The sequence below is a fragment of the Haemaphysalis longicornis genome, unplaced genomic scaffold (genome assembly GCF_048455015.1).
Source record: "Haemaphysalis longicornis isolate Haplotype H1 unplaced genomic scaffold, Haemaphysalis longicornis Haplotype H1 scaffold_12, whole genome shotgun sequence".
Classification (NCBI taxonomy): Eukaryota; Metazoa; Arthropoda; class Arachnida; order Ixodida; family Ixodidae; genus Haemaphysalis; species Haemaphysalis longicornis.
The window spans coordinates 16,752,604-16,773,265 of NW_027526225.1; positions in this window are offsets into that span (position 1 = coordinate 16,752,604).

A 20,662-nucleotide genomic window follows, 5' to 3' on the forward strand; every position below is an offset into this window, starting at 1 on the left:
TAAACATCGTGTCCGGTATGTACCCGTTGTCCTCGAGATATGGTGTGAGCCGTTCGCGGACCATGTGCTCAAGACGTTTAACCGCGCAGGAAGTCAGCGATATAGGGCGAAGATTCTCAATACACAGAGACTTGTTTGTCTTGGGAATCATTGTCGAATCCGAATGCTTCCACGTTGCCGTTAGTTCGCCTGTTTCCCAGCGTAAGCTAAACTACTCTATAGGAGCGCTTCTGTTGCGCTTGGAGGTAGGTTACGGAGGAGCTTATTGGTCATGTTCTCTTTTCCGGGCGACGTGTTCCTTGCGAGTTTGGCTAGGGCTGCCTCTATTTCAGCTTTTGTGATGGTTCGATCGAGGTCGGGATTATGTTGGACACGGTACGGATCAGTACTTGTCGGACTCGATGGGATGTCACCGGCAAACTTGCGTTGAATCTCATCTAGTTTTTTCTTGTTGGGTGGCTGCGCATGAAGTGACGATTTTTCGGAAGTCTTGCTTTTGCTGCGTGTTTTTCCGTTTAGTCGTCACGTGCAAGCAGACATTTTATTTGTGTTTATTCATTTTCTCTTTTCAGAAACATGCATTTTCGCACCCCTCGCGTTGACGCCACCGCCGCCGACAACGATGACTTTGGCCTTTGATCAGACATCTAAGACTTTCGGCTTAACATAAAAATCGCATAAGTTTGTCGCAGGAAGCCACAGTGCCAGCGGCAGCAGCATGACGTAGGCCAACGAGCGCGCTCACCAGCCGGCGGGCTTGCACGCCCCTGGCATCATCACGTGAGACCTCAGTGCACTAGGAATAATCCGACTTTGCTCCGTGGTCTGGTCCTCTCCTTCAACGCCTGCGCAGCACGCGCTCTACAAGTTATTAGGCAGGAAATTAAGCCGGCCTTGCTATGAGGTATTAGGCGGAAGGGTAGGATGCGCATGGCAAGCAATCATCTCGTGTCAAAAGAGCTGCCTTAGGTAATCCGAACAAACGCCCAGGTGGCCTCAACCCACGCCGGAAACGTACCAAGAATGAGTGGTTGAATATGTAAGAAACCAAGCGGTGGCGAAGCAGCCGACAAACGCTCGCGTAGTCACGTAGTTCGCTTGCGCTGAAAGACGCGCAGGAAGAGCCCAGCCGGCGTCGAGCTATTGAGTTTCACCGTTACGTAGTCACACGGATGAAGACATAAAGCAGGAAGCTCTGAACGATGGAAACAATAAGCAAGAAAGGAGCAGCTTGAGCGCCGGCGACTCAAGGTCATTTGTGACTCCGTGAATGACCTTGAAATATGTAGCCCAGTGGAGCTCTCGCTCTACAAGCAGGTACTGTACGAACGGATTTGCACCCGGGTCAGTAATACCCAATGACCTGCCACTGCGTTATCTCCGCACGCTGCCAGTGATAGAAGAAAAGTTAAAGCAGTTGGTATCACGTGACAAGAGAACGTACTGGCACGTAAGTAGAACAGGTGAATTCTGGCCGCCTTAAACAGCGTTGCCTGTAGAAATATTCACACCAAACGGCGATCAAACGAACGCAAAAAAGACGCAAATCCGGTGTAGCAAAAAAGAAGAATGTCAAAATAATTCGCCCGAAATTGCCTACAAAAGAATACGAAAAAGATACACAAACATTATGCGGCAGTAAATTAGCTGTCATAAGCAATCACCGGGCTTTCGTCTTCAAAGTACGTAGGTGGACTTCAGCGCCCAGTTCAGCTTCCACGGCGTAAAGAAGGATGGAACGCGAGTAAGGAAGGGCCACCACAAACGCTGTCTCTCGACTTATTTTTATTGGAAACCTACACGCATGTAGACCGAGTCGTGCACTGCAGGGCATGCGTAACACCCAACTGAATTGCCAAAAAATAAAACGAAAAAAAAATTGTCCGCGTAACTGCTCCTTTCTTTGCAAATGTCGACAAAAGCGATAGTCATTATGGACTTTTGAAAAATAAATGCCTCCCTTCGCTTTCCCGCCCCCTCGCCTCTCATGTGGTCCCTCTTGAGTCGGGTTTTTCCCAAGGTAAAGACGCCAAAGGTTTGCTTAAATCATTTTAAATTTACCGCATTCCACTGCTCCAGGCCGGGTCTCGATGCCAACGCTGCCGTACGGCGGAGACGCGTGAATCGAGGCGCCCTACTTGAACGTTCATAGAACCACATCGCCCTACTCCACGTGCGTTCCCAGCAGCGTTCCAAACCTAACTAGTGGAACCTTTTGTAACTGTTGCCGGTTGATTTCTTAAAATGGTGCCAGAAGCTATAGTGGTGCGGGTGACAGCAGGCGACGACGGAGTGATTTTTTTTTTTTTTGCAGTTGATGAAGTATTTAATTTCGCGAAAATCAAGCATGTATGATTTTTTATAAAGGCACACAGCAAATATCACTCCTGTATTAATTTGTTGTCTTATATTTGCGTAAAGTCTTGTTCTTGTTCAACAATGTTCACAAGTATGAACATTACACTGGACTTCGACGGGTAGAATTAGCTGTGACTATATAAGACTATTGCGCAGCCATTGTTTTGCTCTGGCCAGATGGCTGTATCAAGTCACAGACAGACATACAAGCAGACCAAAATTTCTGTGTTTAAGTAGCCGAAGAAAGATTATCGTCTTTAAAATGCGGACTGAGCTTGCCTTCAGCGCTCACAGCAACAAAATACCGCATAGGATACCTTCTGTCAATTATCGCTTGTCAACAGCGTAACGATAATCCACTTCTTTTTCTGATTTGTGAAATTGACGTGTTGCTGATGCAGCAATCTTCATTTTTTCGAATGTGAAATGCCTGAATTATTTCTTTCGTAAGCCGGTTTCTGTGTCTTGTGATTACTGTGGTGCTCTTAAACGTCGGCGTACACCCACACTTTCTTCAATGCAATGACTGGCGCGACCCGACATCCCTTCTTTTAATTGTTTAATTGTATCGTTTATTTGAAAATAGATGTGCGCTTGATTTTTATAATCGCTGAAAACAATGGTCTTACCCAAAAATACAAACTCTGCTCGTGCAGCAGCGTAGGTGTCATTGCGGCATTCCAGGTGTAACAGCAACGAAAGCCTCTTATAGACAGCTCGCGAGCAGTGCAACGGGGTAAAACTTAAATGACTTGACGAAACAACCACCGTTTTTACCGTGCGAGGAGCGGGACTGGAGGGGGAAGCATGAAAGGTGCCGAGCACGGGAAAAACGATCGGCATTTACGTGGTAGGGACGGCAGAGGAAGGCATTTGCAGCGCACTGAGCAGACGTTTAGGGGCGAAGCACCTTAAGACCGAGGCTTGTCCGTCCGGCGTCCGGCGTCCGTGCTCACGGTACAGCTCCGTGTAACTCGAAACATCTGTGAACAAAAGGTTCACAAAGGATAACAAGGACAAAATCAAAGGTTCACAAAAGGCTAGAGAGAGAGAGAGAGAGAGAGAGAGAGAGAGAAAGAGAGAGAGAGCTGCGCATGCACGAGGGGCACTGGAATGAATTGGATGGGACTGAATTGAATTGAATTTGGATTGGATTGGATTCAAATGGATTATATTGTACTAGATTGGATTAAATTAGGTTGTATTGGATTGAGTTGGATTGCACATTGTTTTAGCAGCAGTAAGCACTCTCACGGGTGATTCACGGTAAGAACGAGCCACAGTGCTTCGACCACTTGTCATGATTCTCTTTGTGGAGATGCGTGAATTTTTTTTTTTTTTTTTGTGCCCAATGGGGTGCTCAAAGATTTCGCTTTCCAAAGGGGGAATCCCACAGCCCGCAAGATGCCATGCAGGTTCTTGACCTAAGTCACAGGTCCACTCGGCTGGTGTCTACTGGACAGGAACGGGAGCCACGCTTATTGATACTCTGGACGTGAGCCGTCATTGCTCGTAATAAATGACTTCCGAGAACAGGGCCGCTGGGCCTGGCCCGCTTTCTTCCTTTTCATTTTTCCGCTGCGCTGCCCTGACGACAGCGTATTAGCAGACGATAAATACCTGAGCTTGGTCATTTATCTGCAAAGACAACAACAAAAAACGGCCGAGAAATTGCGGCAAGGAGGTCGTTTATGAGTTTTTTTAGTGCCATCTTATTGTTATTTTTCACGTCATCCAAAGCAGCAGGGTTGTTATTAGAGCATACACGCGATCACACCCCATTTTGTCAGTTTGTTGTCCCGAAAATACTACCAAGCGCCAAACAAATACCGCCCCTGTTGTGGCGATTTTATACCTGTCATAATAGAGACGGATATAGCATTCTACGGTTGCTGTATATACATGGGGAAAGAAATGCGGAGGACTAACGGTGGGCTTTTTATATCCATGTGGGAAACGTCGCAGTGGTCTGTTTTTTCTGTGTGAGTTCAAGCTGCATTTATTAAATGTATACGTAAGCAGAGAATCACTATTGGAAAATAGGGCGGGTTGAATTAACGAAACAGTGAAGGAACACCAGCAGTCAAGAACACCAAGAAAATCTATTGTGGAGGTGTCCATCTATTTTGATGTTGAACTACGCCTATAATGTTCAATGAAAGAAAGCCGACAAACGCCTTCTTCCCAGGTGGGATCTGAAGCCAGAAGCTTCGGAATGTAGGCCTGATTCCATACGAAGTCGGCTACCAGGGAGGCTCTGCTCCTGCCCTTGTTTTGGTGTTTTGGGTGTATCCTAGAGTTACAGGTCGTATCCAGAGCGCCTTGCGGGCTTACATCTGAGGTTTGTCGTATTAAGACAGGTAGCTTAATCATCGCCATGATGGAATGAAATGGGATTAGAACGGAACCTTGTGGTATTCCGCGGCGACCCAAACGCATTGAGTCCGTCGGTTTGTTCTGTGAACTTTGTGTTAAAGAATTCATTGTATATGCTTTCTAGCCCACGTGTAGGTCGGGAAGGTTGCAAATAATGGTATTTAGTTGCACGCAAGCAGACACTTCGGTCTTGTCTAATCATATGATAGCTCGAGCGTGAAAGTGGGACACTGCAGTGATTTTAATAACGTGATGCTTTAACTGGAACATGACATCTTGAGTTGACAGCGAAAGCCGAACACTTATGGTGGAATGTTGGAATAGTTGCTGTTCTTCCACGTACCGATGGAGGCGGTTCAGCACTACATGCTCCAGCAGTTTCGCAAATGCGTGGCCGAGGGGATGTACCTAATGTTTCCAAGCTACACTTTCTTTCGGGGTTTAAGAAAAACGCAAAGTGCTTGTTCAAGTGGGTGGTAGGAGGTCACTTTTCCTTTCTTTGCTCATCTAAGCTGTGAGGGCTGCTATGGATAAGTCATCCAGCTTATTTGGGATGACATCAGGTTCTCGTGTCAAGCCGTTTTTGAGGTTTCTAACTGCTTTCGAGGTTTCCGCTTTGGTGATAGGTCTGCTCACCCCGGGACAAATCTTATCGACATATGGCTGTGTTCGTTCCTCAAAGGATCCACTTTACTGCAATTTCAGCAGTAAAGTGGACCCATTCAGATCATGTGCGTGCAGGATGGTCAGAAGGGTAGTTATGCTGGGTTACCCGTGTTTTACGTGTTTACGTGTTGAAAATACTTTTTGGCGGGAGCAGTAGAGCCATGATTTCTTGTCGCCTGCTACGCTGTTACAAATGAAAACAAGGACCACTAAAGCAGGAGACATCTTGGTGGTGGTAGAGGCAGTAACCTGCCAGTACCTTCAAAACTTATGCTGTTTTGCATCCCTTGCTTTCGTTCATTCGTCAGTAACAACTCCCTGACACGGTGACGATGGCTCCCATTTTAGAGATAGTTCTTCTTATAATTCCTAATTAAGTTCGAGAAATGAAAATTGAAAATGCCAAGGGCTATACCATCTGAGAAGAAGCCGTTGTGAGCTTGGTTCTTGTCAACTCCTACCCATTCTGAAGACAAAAGAATGTTGTCTGTGCGGCAGCACAGCGTAAAATGGACAATCAAGATTTGCACTTCTTTAGCTCGCTGCATGTCTACAAGCATGCGATGGTGTCCTCGAGCTCTCACTCATCCCATGCAAGCAGCCGTTGAATATGGCGTTCGTTTTTACCATGTCAAGAAGTTTTTATTTTCCCATCTGTTTCCCCGTTCCTTAACACTTCATTACTTTAAACAGTGCTACCTCGCGATACGTACACGAAACTGTGTACGGGAGCACTTTCCGGGGCTTCGTGCCCACTTAGGCGCCAACTGTGCACGCGCGCACGTATCGAGATAGAGCCCCGGGCCAGTAAAATTGCTCAAATGAGTCTTCTAACGAGCTCCGACTGGGGCTTTAACGAGGCAATTGCACGGGAGGCGGGCTGCTTGTGAGATAACAGAGATAACAAAGAAATCAGAAACGCCAGATGAAAACCTCACGGGCGGGTTGTAATGAGTTCTCTCCGGGGAGAATTGAGGATATAATTTCCTGGGCTTTCGGTTGGAATTGCGCTCCATGTTGGCGCCGCATTCCCAGCAGAGGTTCACTGGAAAGCTTGTTTTGTGTTACGGTTTTTGTGCCTTGAGTGGTGGCGCACTTAATGAGGTTCCTGAAGTGATTCCGGAAATGACACTGTTTTGATGCATTGGTGAACGTTTCTTTCCTGATACGCTTTGTGGCTGGCTGGAACGCAAGCACTGAGTAGTATCTTTGTGCGCATAAATGCCTTTAATTATTCCAAACGACTACGTCTTTACTCAAGGCTTAAGCATTAGAATACAATTTATTGCTTAACTTTGTTTAAATTTAAAGTATACGTAGATACACTCGGTGTTGTTGCTTTTTCCCAGACGCCACGTTAATAAAAAAATCCAGAAAAGGATTGGTTATAGGCCTGCTTTTTGGTAGGCACATTTGAAATGATCCCTTCATAAGATTCAAATGCGGCCACTTATGCCTCACGCGGGAAAAAAAGGTTGAAAGCAATACTCAAATGAGTACCCTATTGTAGCTTTGACTCTTGGTCCGCTCACTACACGACGAAAAGAAAGAAACAAATATACATTGAGAGAGAGAGAGATAACTGTTTAATGTGGGCTGGAGAGGTCGGGTCTGCTAGCGGCAGTGCTTGCTATACGCCAGATGGGTATGATTAAATTTCAGTGCGGTGGATGTAAAAGATTTCGAAGCGAACAATTAGAGAAAAGAAAAGTTAAATAAAATTGTTAGACTAGAATGAAACAAAACGTGTGTCGTGGACGCGATTTAGAGAACCTAGAGATCCCGGTTGTACAAACTTAACGACATACACAGCTGCCTAGTCGCTCAGAGGCCTCAGTTACTGAGGGGGTGTTTTGCACATTTTGACTGTAACGTTCAATTTGCAGATGCAACATGGAGAACGAACGCAACAGTTAAAAATGTTTGACGTTACAGATAGAATTTGAATGTGTCACCGTTCTTTACATTTAAGTTCTACTTTGTAGAACCAGGATTGAGGAATAAAGCCTCGAGAGAATGAATTCAGTCTATCACAAAGACAGCCATAGTCCCCTTCAGGCGGCAAGTTTATATGCGTCGGCAGCACTCCATTTTTCAATGTTTTTGTGAATCCTAGACTAGTGCGGCATTTTGTTTAAACTTATTTTTAGGAAGTAAGGCGTCTACGACTGCACGAGAACACAAAAGGACACCTCAGTTTACAACAGCTAGACACCTTTTACGACACTCTGTAGGGGCTTCTGTCTTCCATGAGGCCTTGCATACGCTTACATTGATTTTTAAATTTACCAGTGCGTTCAACTGGATGTTCTTGGGTCGTTTAGGACGTACTCGATGCGCACGCAGAAATGGTCACTTCTTGTCTAAGCCCACACACAAGCCCCAAAAGGCGGGCCATCTTGCGAAAACTGCATATCTCTTAATGCCTAACTATATTTGCGCATTTTTTGTAGGAAGCAAAACGGTTTTACAAGAACTAAATTAACCTTTTTCTGTCTGAACTTTTGTGAGGATTACATTTAACAAACTAGGACTAGAAACGCGTAAAAAATTGCGATCTTCGTGGATTTTTGTAGTACGCACCACATGATTCAGCACTTTAGAAGAACGGGGCACTGCAAGGTAGTGTAGGCAGGATTACACTTTGTATGGTTCTTGCAAGGCAATCGACGCCCGTGAGTACGAGATTTCGGCGCATCTTAAAAATCCTTAGGTGGTCAAAGTTAATCCGGAGCCCTCCGCTACGGCGCGCCTCATCACGTGCGTTGCGTCGGCGGGGTAAACCGCACAATGAATGAATGAATGAATGAATCAATCAATCAATCAATCAATCAATCAATCAATCAATCAATCAATCAATCAATCAATCAATCAATCAATCAATCAATCAATCAATCAATGGCAAACGGCCGGGTTGGCAACTTTTCTTCAAATTTCGGCTCGCACAATCTGGAACGCGTCTACACGCTGTATGGACTGTTTCGCTTCTCAGTCAAGAGTCCAGGGGTCCTCTTGTTCCACAAATGAGGCTAAGAATTACTCACTGTGTTTTATAGCGATGACATTACATACAGTTCAAATTCCATGCTTCGCGTTTCCTGATGAACCCCAGGAGGCACCCCAGATTTTGTAGGTGCTAGACATGACTTGTAATGCACCATGCTTAAAAATTGAGTCGTGGGACAGTACGTTGTGCTGAGGTAGCGCGCATGCGAAATTTTTATGACGGGGGGAATTAGTGAATCAGCCTTCAGCTTCTAACGGAGCGAAGTCCCCTTCCCGTTCAGTGCAGGGCGGGTACTTCCTTTCCCACCGTGCGCCATATTTGAACAGGGATGAAACGTTCTTAAGGAACTGCTCAAATCCGCTGGTGGCACGTGTGCTACATTGTCGATTGGAGTGTCAGAAATTCTACCTTTCTTATTACCGGGAATTTCTAATTAACAAAATGCGCTTTTCGATCAGTTGCAGCCATTCATTTTGTAGATTAGGGTAGCTAAGGTCAGTTTAGTTGCGGTGACTAGCTGATCACCATGTTTAATAAAGCTCTCAATCTTACCTGAAGGCAACTGTCACTTTCACATTCCCCCAAAGTACACGCATACGTGGGAATTCTGGGTAGGTATGCTGCCATCGCAGCCGAATTGCTATTGGTAAAGCGGCGGTGATCTTGTGACGGCAGCTGTCATTTTCATTTGCGAGTGCCCCATTGAGTGGGTATGTGACATTCTGAAGGCCGTTAGAAATTCCGCACTGTGGCACTGTGAATTGGAATTATGGTAACTTCGTGTCCCCTCTATGGCACAAACGAAATGAAGCACAAACCTATCCCGGGGGGAAGCCATAACGCTGTCGTACAAGAAGCACGTGAGTAGGCCTAGTAGGTCTCAAAAGGCGGAAGTTGTGGGGCGCTGATTTAAAAAAAAATTATTGGTTAAGACACTTCCCTGCCACAGAGAGCCCCTGAGTTTGGTTCTAGCCCCTGCCACGGTTTGTTTTCTTGCTTTAGTAGAAGGAAAGAAGAATTGTTGGCCCTGCCGCTGCTCGTGACACCAGGTTGTTCCCCTGACGGGGAACTTTCGCGGTTATAAAGCCATCTGGAGCTCCTGGGGCGATTTAGAGCCATCAGATACCAGTCCCCTCTGGCTTATCCCCAGGACATCTGCCTAGCTAACCAGAATATAGTTAATCGAATGTCATGTGCGTAGAGGGGCCTCTATACGTATGGTTGGGCGTGGTGAAGATGTAAGAAGTACTTAGCCGCACCATGCCCAGGGTCGTCTAGTTTACCACCCGAATCTTGCGGGTACAATTAGGGGATCCTATTTGCGGTTGGGCACAGAGAGCCAGGTATAGAGGTATGAAGGGCTACCGGATCCGGAAGTAACGATAATCCCGGATATCAAAGGGGCTACACTAGAAGGATTTAACCATGCCAGAAAGGCTCTCAGGGACATAAACAGCACTCCCTCACCAGAGAAGCATCCGACCACCCTGGTGTAGTAGTTTTTCGGCACCTCCCATGACTGGCCAACTCAACTCAATTCTCGACCCTCAGTCCGCAGCAGCTGTAGAGCGTCTGTCCATGCCGGTGGTCAGAACAGCGATACAGCAGAGGGCTTTAAGAATCTCTGAGTCCCGACAGGCCGCCTTTGGAAATTGACTCTGGCAATGTTCAACGCACTCATCTTGTCTAGTGAGGGAAGCTTAGCTGTACTACTGGAGGGGCTCTCGGACATTAGGTGTGATATTATAAAGTTAAGCGAAGTTAGAAGGACAAGAGATGGCATACTGGAGCTCAGTAGCGGGCATATTCTGTACTACAGTGGACCCTAAGAAAAGAAAGAACACAGAGTGGAATTTTTAATCCCAATAAAAATAATAGGAAATGCGGAACAGTTTTTGAGCATTACCGAGAGAGTCTATGCGCCAACAACCAGCCATGATGACGAAGCCATAGTGAACGTCTACGAGGACGTCCAATCAGCAATGAAGAAGGCAACAACGCAGTTCACAATTGTAATGACATACTTTAACGAAAAGTCGGTAATAAGGAATTGGGAGAAAGATCAATGGGAAACGTATTTCAATATTCCCTGGTAGAAAAATAGAAGCAGTGGCCCGTCATGTCTACAGTTATGAAGGCCAAGACAGTTGAAATTTCCAGCATTATTAATGTTCCACGCTCATGATTTTTTGGCAAACAAGATCTGGATAGAAAAGTTTATGGGATAGTGTGATGACTCGCATCTCCCGGCCGCAACAACGCGCAAGCAGACGACGGAAATAAGCCGACGGTGGAAGAGAAGAGGACGACGAGCGGGTCCACGCGGGGCGCGGAGCACGAGAAGGGAGTGTGCCGGCAGTGACCGCGGACGGGACAGCGCAAGGATTCCTCTCGGGAGGCGGTTCGAGGGCAGGCCAGGAGCGTTCGCGCGCCGTGCTCCGAGAATCGTCCCGGGAGCTGTTCCGGGACTCCTCTGCTGCAACGAGGGGTGCCTGTTCCCGCTGGCGAGAACCCGAGGCGTGATCCGGGCCGAGGTTCGGGGCGAGGCCTAGAGTGGCCAGGCACGAGCGCGGGCATCGGTGTTCCGACCAGGGGCCTCTGAGTCTTAAAAGGCGGCACCGAGAAAGTGTACCGCCACGTCTCCGGACCACCGGCACCCTACACGGGGAGCGCTCAACATGTACTACCGTCGTCATTCCAGCCAGCGTCGAATAGACTAGACGTGAGCGTATCGCCTCCTTTGTTTTCCCCTCCGCTCGAACTTTACTTCGGACTTCAGTGTTATAGCCATTCCTCCGCGTGGCGCGTGTGCTGCTTTTTGTTGCCAATCAGGTCGCCAGTTTTTTTCTCCAGTGTTTGTGTGTCCTCAGAAGAATATATGTTTTTTTAGTTGTTCTCGACCCATGGCGTCACTTGTCGTTGATCCTCCTCCGCGAGCCACACGCCCGCCTGCTTAACACGCGGCCTCACAATTTCTGGCGTCCGCGACAGGACGCGTGCTCGAATTCCATCTAGAGACTAAGCAGGCAAGTGGGTGTGGCAAGCGAGGATGGAACTAGAAAAGTTGATGTCCATTGGGAAGGAGCTAGGACTGTCCGGACCAGCTCTAAAAGAATGGATTGACGAGGAACGCATAAAAGAAAGGGACCGGCGCGCAACTGAACGCGAGGCGGCTAAAGAAGCGGCAATACTAGCCCAGAAGACAGAGTCCGAGACCAGAGCGCGCATTGAGGCTGAACGTGCCATGCTAGAACTGAGGCTGCGGCTTCAGGAAGGGTCGCAGAGTTCTAATGATGTGGGAGGCCACACTGCGACTAATGCAGCACAAGGCGTCCACAGCCCTCACAAGTTCATTCCTGCCTTCAACGAGGATCGAGATGAGCTTGACGCCTACATCCAGCGTTTTGAGAGGGTGGCAACCAGTCAAGGGTGGCCCTCAGACAAGTGGGCGCTGTCCCTACACTTGTGCTTGACTGGTGAAGCTCTTAGTGCCGTTGGTCGCATGTCTTCTGAGGATGCCATGAATTACCCTAAACTAAAGCAGACCCTACTACAGAAGTTCAGATACACCGAGGAGGGCTACAGGTGCAAGTTTAGGGAATCCCAGCCACAGGACTCGGAGACAGGCCGTCAATTTGCGGGCCGCCTATTCGGCTGCTTTGACAATTGGCAGGAGCTGGCCAAAACGGAGCAGACGTATGCCGCGCTCCGAGACAAAATGGTGGCCGAGCAATTTCTCGACAGGTGTCACGAGAAGCTAGCCATTTTCCTCAAAGAAAGGGGCTACAAAGACCTGGACCAGCTAGTCGAAGCAGCTGACCAGTACCTCGAAGCTCAAGGTCTCAACAACTTGGCAAGAAGTCGAGAAGACGAGAGGGGCAGGCCACCTGAAGTTGACAAGCATCCTGACCAGCAGGACCGTAGGGCGAGGCCTTACTGCTTGCTATGTAATAAGCAGGGCCATTGGCCAGCTGACTGCTGGACGAAGTCGACGTCTCCGAGTTCCAGCCATGCCATCAAGAAGAATGCCTTCTGCTTGAGGGGCCGTAATCTCGGACACCAGGCTGAAGCTGGCGCAAACCTGCCCGAGAACCAGGGCCAAGCAGCAGGTTCATTGCCTGGACCCAATTCCTTTGCGATGGAAGCGCCGACCAAGACTCAACGACGCCACGCTCTGCCAGAGTATCACTGCGGAAACAGACGCAAGGTGTCTCAGGAAGAGAACCCGGTATTAGCAAGCACGGTTCTTGTAGAAGGCAGCACCCGGGTCCCAGCAGAACTGCGTGGTCGGAACCTGCCATTTTCTTCGCCAGCTGTAGCAGGATCGAAGTCCCACAGTGGCGTCTACGCATCAAAAAGCGAGGCTCCAAGAACAATGCCGCAGGTACCTGCCGTTGCTGACAGCCCCTGCACTATCACCTCTGCTGACTTATGTGCGCTACAGCAGCAAGACCCTTCTCTCCGAAAGTTTTTCGGCAAGGTCGGCAGAAAGGGGACATTCAACGCAGCGGTGATCGAGTTCGGGAAGACTGCTGGTGTTCTTTACCGACGGCATCAGTTGCCCTCCGGAAAGGAAATTAAGCAAATCGTCGTCCCCCAGGATCTACGCGGCATCGTCTTGGATAAGGCCCATCAAGGAACCCTCGGAAGTCACAGGGGTATCAAGCGAACCATGGAGCGCGTCTGCAAGGACTTCTACTGGCCTGGGATGAAAGCTGACGCTGCAGGCTTCGTAAAGTCGTGTCACACTTGTCAGAGCGCTGCGCCTAAATACCGAGTAGCCACGAGAGATCGTGCCAGGGACCGAAGCAGTTCGGCGTGTTGCCATCGACGTGGTCGTCCACCTCTTGCCCAGCGCCTAGAAGAGAAACCCCTCCACAGGGTTCAAGATGCCACACGCAACCAACAACGAAGTTGCGGGTGTGTCATTTCCTCTAACTCCTGTACTACCACCGACTGCTCGTGCCGATTAACCTGTACATTTCCATCCCACTGACAGAGTAGGCACGGAAGGGGGCACCTTTGTCCAACTTTTTAAGTAGGCAGTTTAGTCTACAGTGTTTTTTAAGAGTGGCAAACGCTGTTTCGTTTGTTGGTTTCCCTTTCATTGGGCTAGAGACTGTTTTGGACTGTTTCGGACAGTACTCTTGTCGTGGTGCTAGAAAGTCTGGCACGAAAGAACGTGCTTCAGTGCCATATGTCTCGTCGCGGCCGTGCTAACATTATGTGCCGAGTTTTGTTTGTCCCAAACAAACCTCTCGGGAAGGGGGGTGAATGTGATGACTCGCATCTCCCGGCCGCAACAACGCGCAAGCAGACGACGGAAATAAGCCGACGGTGGAAGAGAAGAGGACGACGAGCGGGTCCACGCGGGGCGCGGAGCACGAGAAGGGAGTGTGCCGGCAGTGACCGCGGACGGGACAGCGCAAGGATTCCTCTCGGGAGGCGGTTCGAGGGCAGGCCAGGAGCGTTCGCGCGCCGTGCTCCGAGAATCGTCCCGGGAGCTGTTCCGGGACTCCTCTGCTGCAACGAGGGGTGCGTGTTCCCGCTGGCGAGATCCCGAGGCGTGATCCGGGCCGAGGTTCGGGGCGAGGCCTAGAGTGGCCAGGCACGAGCGCGGGCATCGGTGTTCCGACCAGGGGCCTCTGAGTCTTAAAAGGCGGCACCGAGAAAGTGTACCGCCACGTCTCCGGACCACCGGCACCCTACACGGGGAGCGCTCAACACGTACTACCGACGTCATTCCGCCCAGCGTCGAATAGCCTAGACGTGAGCGTATCGCCTCCTTTGTTTTCCCCTCCGCTCGAACTTTGGTTTGGACTTCAGTGTTATAGCCATTCCTCCGCGTGGCGCGTGTGCTGCTTTTTGTTGCCAATCAGGTCGCCAGTTCTTTTCCCCAGTGTTTGTGTGTCCTCAGAAGAATATATGTTTTTTTTAGTTGTTCTCTACCCATGGCGTCACTTGTCGTTGATCCTCCTCCGCGAGCCACACGCCCGCCTGCTTAACACGCGGCCTCACAGATAGACAATTCCATCAGTCCAGGAGATACACTGGTGGGTTTGCAGAAAGAAAAAACCTGAGGTTGATGACCACATTCTTCTACAAACGAACGTATAGGAAATAGACATGAAAATGTCCCGATTGTATAACAACAAAACGAAATCGCCTTCTTTTTAAGTGATTACCCCGGTATCGTGCCAGACGTAGAGGTGATAATTTAGGTTGGGAGCACCGGTCATAGGACGAGAAAGAAGGAAACTTGGGAAAACCACCAAAGCCTGCATGGAGTCAGTCAGGGCCAGATTGCTGGAGATTAAAATAACTCTTCAACACATATTCGCCTTTTGAGACGGGCACAATGAGGTCAGTGTAGACAGGCGAAATGACAACCTAACATCAGCAACCAGTGAATCAGCAGCAGCTGTTGGAGAAGGAGCATGTCGGGAATGAACTGAAAAACTAACTAAGAAAACAAAAAAAACCTGTTGCAAAACGTGAGAACCTGAAAGTTTCAAGTATGACGGATCGGAATGAATTAGCCTAGTTTCGAAACTGATTCGAAAACAAACTATAAAAACCCAAACAAGCAATAACAATTTCGGCATGCGGAATCGGCGCGCCTTGGCAGGTAAAGCCGATCGTGATTGTAACTAGACGCTTTGAATTGTTCGGCGCAGAATTATCTCCTTGACAAACAAAAGAATCACAGTGAAAGCTATCAATTTGTTTATCAAACTTCTTTTTATTTAAAATTGTGACAGTATGAGCATACACCGACGGTAAAGAGTTGGCCTTCTGACCCACACGAAGTAGTGATCTGCGGGTTTCTGAAAACGTACAGTTGCAGCGTTAGCAGAAAGGTTTGGTGCTGGTACGCTGACATGACCAGTACATGTATGGGTGAGATTATCTCTCAGAAACTTCTCTGTTGTTGGTTCCCAGATCTTAGGCTAAATACGAAATTGTGTAGGTACACTCAAGTAATATTCAACACCTGACCACTCGCTTCCTATTGAGTCTATGTTGAGGCCCAGATTATACACAAGTTTCCTGAGATGAGACTTGTTTTGCACACCTCAAGCAGTTCTTCAATAAAACGAAGAGCACTTTCGGAGGGGGAAAGATAAACAACTAGTAAACGAGTTAGGAAATCATTTTTGGTTAGCTGAAAAGAAAGAGGGTCTGCCCATGAAAATACAGCATTAATATTTGGCCAAAGTGTATGCGTGTGCGGGAATCACCTATAAATGTCTTGGTTTTCCGAAATAATTGTGCTGTCAGTCGAACGACTTTTGTATGCTCTTTGTTGTGTCCTCTGTCCTTTTTCGCTGGTTCTTTTGTACAGTACGAAACCACTTGCCCAGCATTTTGCACGCTTGAACTATTATTCTTGTACATTGGGCTCTTTTATTCGTCTTCATGCTTCTCTGGATGTTCTGTTGTCCTGTGTGTGAGCCATCACTTTCACAACGTGTAAGGCTCGTGCGTTATCTCAGCATTAGAAATGTGGTATTCCGCCCCCGGAAGTTTGCCTGGTCTTTGGACCTCTTCCACCTCCTTCAGTACACTGGAAACGCAACTGTGCGATCCTAAAGTCGGAGCTGCACCCCCAGATCAGGCACGTAAATGATTGGCGGCGCCACTTGTGGTTCTAGATCGGGCATCCCTGGGCGGCTTCGGTCAAGCTTCAGGGGCATCTTCTTCTTGCGGCACTTCTCACTCAGACCTACTGGAACGACTTGCGACGTTTCCTGCCAAAGAAATTGAAAAGGATTCCAGAGGGCTCAGCCATAACATACTTGGTAGGGGCCGGGCCTGTTTCCCGTCACAATTTGACAACCTCCTGAAAATGGGTACCAAGTACTCCATGGAACCTCGGGCCCACAAGCATGAGCTTCTGGCAGCGGTGCACAGAGAGTAGCTGGCAAAGCCCTTTTTGAAGAAAACACTCACTGTGTCTCCGAGGGACTGGAGTGCCTCAGGCGACCCTGGACTGCACGCCGCGGGACTAGCAAGAATCTCGGCCCTTTGGTTAACCATTTCCAACAGGAGGGCCTTTCTCTCCTACAAGCCGACAAGGAAGGTAAGTTTGTGATTTTTCCCTCTTCAGAATTTCAAGACAAAAGCTTCCAAAGGTATGGAGAAGAATTTCAGGAATTATGATATGAAACCACCCAAGGCAAAAGCACTGGCCTTGAGTCTTCTCAACCGGTTGAGTTTGGAGACGCTTCAGAAAGAAGTCTGAAAAAGCCAAGAGGATGTCCTGCGTGTGTTTTTTACCGTAAAGACACATAAGCCCGATTATCCTCTGAGCGCGATTGTTGCAGAAGAAGGATCATAGCTGAAAGTGGTGTCCAATTACCACAAGAATTCGCTGGAGGGCCTTGTGCCTACAGATCCGCTTTTGTGCGGAGCTCAATTACATTAGTCGAGTGTCTTCGTGGAGACTTTCCCAGCGCTTGTTTTACTAGGTAGCCGATGATGAACTTTTCAAGGCTGTGTGGGTTTTAATTGAAAAAACCGGGGTTATTTACTTCCGGAATTTATTTATTTATTTCATGTACCATCACGGCTCAAAAGGGCATTGGAGAGGGCGGTGGTACAGCGTACATTTTTAGCAGAGAACAATGTTCAACAAGTTTCTTTACAGACATAAATTAAAAGCAAAAAAGACAGCGGTATTATCCAGTACCATACAAGGACAAAAATGGAACAACTTTTCATTACAAGCAATGCAACAATCAGGCAAGCAGCCTGTACTCCAAAGTGCGCGCGCAGCCGCTTTTTTATTTCTTCTAAATTATTAGTTTCAATGACCGCTGCTGGAAGGTGGTTCCACTCTGATGACGTATTTGGAATTAAACAAGATAAGTAAGAAGCCCTACGACATAAAGGCGTGCCCACTTTGTGGTGATCATCCATGCGCAATGAAACATAGGTAGCCGGGGTGAACAATGCATTTCTTAGGTATGAATTCATGCGATATATTTTAAAGAATAAGCTTAAGCGTGAAATACTTCGGCGTAGCTCCAGGGGTATCAACGATAAACACTGCTTCATAAGTGTAACACTAGCAGTGCGATGGTAGTTGGAGAGAATAAATCAACTGCGCGATTCTGAACAGCCTTAATAGCATTTGTTAATGCTTTAGTACGGGGGTGTTGTGGAAGTGGAGGAGGAAGAGGGGCGTCATCATTAGTAGATAAACGGAAGTGGAAGTGCGTTTCCCGTTTTGGTCTACGCTGGCGTCCTGGTTTAATGAGGTTCACAACAACTTTGGTACCGAAACCACCCGTCCTCAACCACCCGGCATCGTCCGGACGAGCCATCGGGCCTGAAAGACGACGATTGACCATTTGAAGCCCAAGCGAACGGCACTGCGGGCCCTTCTGAATGAAGCCAAGGCTGTGCTCCAATGTACGCCTCCAGACTTGGTGAGCTTGCAGTATGTGCACCTGCGCTTGACGACTTGCGAGGTGGAACTCCGCGCGATCAATACCGAAATGGTACCTTTAATACCTGAAAAATTACTGGAAGCTGAGCTAGAGGCTGTGCTACAGTACAAAGATGAGGCGCTTAATGCGATATTAAGCATCAACACAGTCATAGAATCTCTAAAGAACCCGACTGCGTCAGCTGCAGCTTCTGCGACTTTGTTTGACGGCTGGTCACGGGAGACGCTTCAGTCATTGAGGCGTTCAACAGGACCCAGGCTTCCACAATTGGAAATCGCCATTTCGCGGTGGCATGAGCAAGTGACTGCCATTTTGGGAGAAGCTTGAGGAAACTATCGACAAGAACCCGACATTGAGCGTAACCATGAAATTTGACTTCCACAGGAATTACCTTTCCGGAGAGGCCGTATCAGCGATAGCCAATTTAGAGACAACCGAAGCATGTTATAAGCATGCCATCGAGATGCTTCGCTCTAGGTTTGGAGATCCGTTCTGCCTCGAACAGGAAAATCTATACCGTCTACGATCCCTAACTGCTGTTCCGTCTTCCTCCGACGTGACTGGGTTACGCCGCCTCTACGATACCCTCCAAAGCCACGTTCGAGGTTTGACGGCATTGGAAGTGCCCACTTCATCATACGCCTCGATGCTTATGAACATACTGCTTCGAAGCCTACCTCCCGACATTTTTCTTCAGTACCATAGACGTTGTGCTGAAACTTCCATGTCGACTTCTGGGGAGCGTGCTCAAACAGCTGATACGAGACTGCAAGATCTCATTGATTTCATTCGTATCGAGGTTGAAAGTCGTGAGAAATCACAAGCAGTGCTTGACAAAGCGCCAAGAAACTTCGACAAGACGTATGAATGGCGCAACCAGGATCCTCCCAGGCCACGTCCTCCGACAGTTCCTGTCTTTCACAACACAGGAAAACAACCACCGAAAGGAAGTCCTTGCCTTTTCTGCGAGAAGAGACAACATGTGACGGAGTAATGTACGGCCAAGCTGACGAGTACTGACAAAAAGGATCTTCTTCGCATGAACGCCCGCTGTTTTCCCTGTACAGCCAAAGGGCACCGCTCAAGCGAATGCCGGAGACGTATCGAATGCCCACACTGCAAACGAAGACACGCGACGTCTATCTGCATGCAGGAAAGTACTAACTCTGGACAGCCGAAGACTATAACGCCGAAAATGCGTACTACACGTCTGCGGAGACAAGCCAAAACAAGAAAGAGGGTCCCACTGTACTTCTTCAGACCATCCATGTATGGGCTGTTTCAGACCAAAGGAGGATCTTTTTGCTGGCTGTCATTGACGGGGGCAGTCAGAGAAGCTTTCTTCGGGAAGATATACCCAAGAAGCTGAAACGTCCGGTTGTCGGAGAGGTAAACTCCGCGATCAACACGTTCGGCAACACTCGGAGAGCCAAAAGCCGGAAATATCGTATCGTTCGACTCAATTCTAGAAATATGCCAAGATATCTACTCTCATGTAGCTGATATCCCATTATTCAAGACATTTGAAAAAAAAAGGCAAAAACATCGCGGACAGTGACAATTTTGGTAGAGTGTTGGAGACAACAGTATCGGACTGTTTATTGGCGCTGATCAGATGTGGCTAATAATGACTCCAGAGGTGGCCAGAGATGCCAAGTCAAGCCTTGTTGCCATCAACACAATGTTTGAATGGACATTTCGAAGTCCGACGCAACACCATCTGCCTTACACGCCCGCATGCTTGGTTAGCATTTCGCACAGCTATGCGACAACGGGAGAACATGAAGTCCCTGAATACAAGCTTGGACGCAAGTTCTGGGAACTCGAAACTATGGGAATACCGGGAGGCGACCTAGAACGCCACACAAGCACAGTATCGGAGGATTTTCAGCTATTTCCATAGTCGATAGGCGATATGAAGTGGCCTTACCGTGGAAGTCTGATCCGAAGGAATCCCGTGAAGACAACCGATCCGAAGCCCTGCGACGCTTGAATTTTCTAGTTAGAGGACTCGTGAAGAAAAAAAGAATTGCTAGCAAGATATGACAAGACTATCCGGCAGTATCTGGTCGACGGACATGCTGAAGTAGCGCGAAAGCGTGACACTTGTGAAGACAGGCCGCTATACTACATGCCACATAGGGAACTTCTCAAAGAAGACCGCGTCACCACAAAACTTCAAGTGGTCTTTGATGCCTCTTCGTCCGGACCACCCAGTCTTTCCCTGAATGACTACTTGGACAAGGGCATGAATTTGAGTCCGGACATTCTAGAACTTCTACTGAGGTTCAGACGATACAGATTCTGACGTAGCACCGATGTTCAGAAAGATTTCGTGCAAATCGGAATAGAAGAAAAGGACTGGGACGCTTTTCGAATCTTTTGGTATTTGAGCGTACTGTCAGGAACTCCTTTAGGTCGCTTAGAAGAGTGGCGCATGACCCGTGTTCCGTTTGGAGAAACATCGAGCCGCTTTATGCTCGCCCCAACGATTGGGCACCACCTAAACCAAGTTTCAGAAGACAACAAAGAAACAGCAGAACTCTTAAAATCATCGTTGTATGTTGATGAGTTCTTGACTGCAGCCGAAAGTGAAGAGGAGGCTATACGAATCTATAAACAGAGTAACGAGATCGTGGCAGATGGAGGCATGCTAATAAGGAAGTGGTCAACTAATTCCGATCGACTACAAAAGTTATTTGACAGCAACGACAAACAAATGGTCGAACTTAGCAAAGAAAAAACAGCCCTACCATCGAATGATAGAAAGGTTTTCGGCATTACCTGAGATGACGACGAA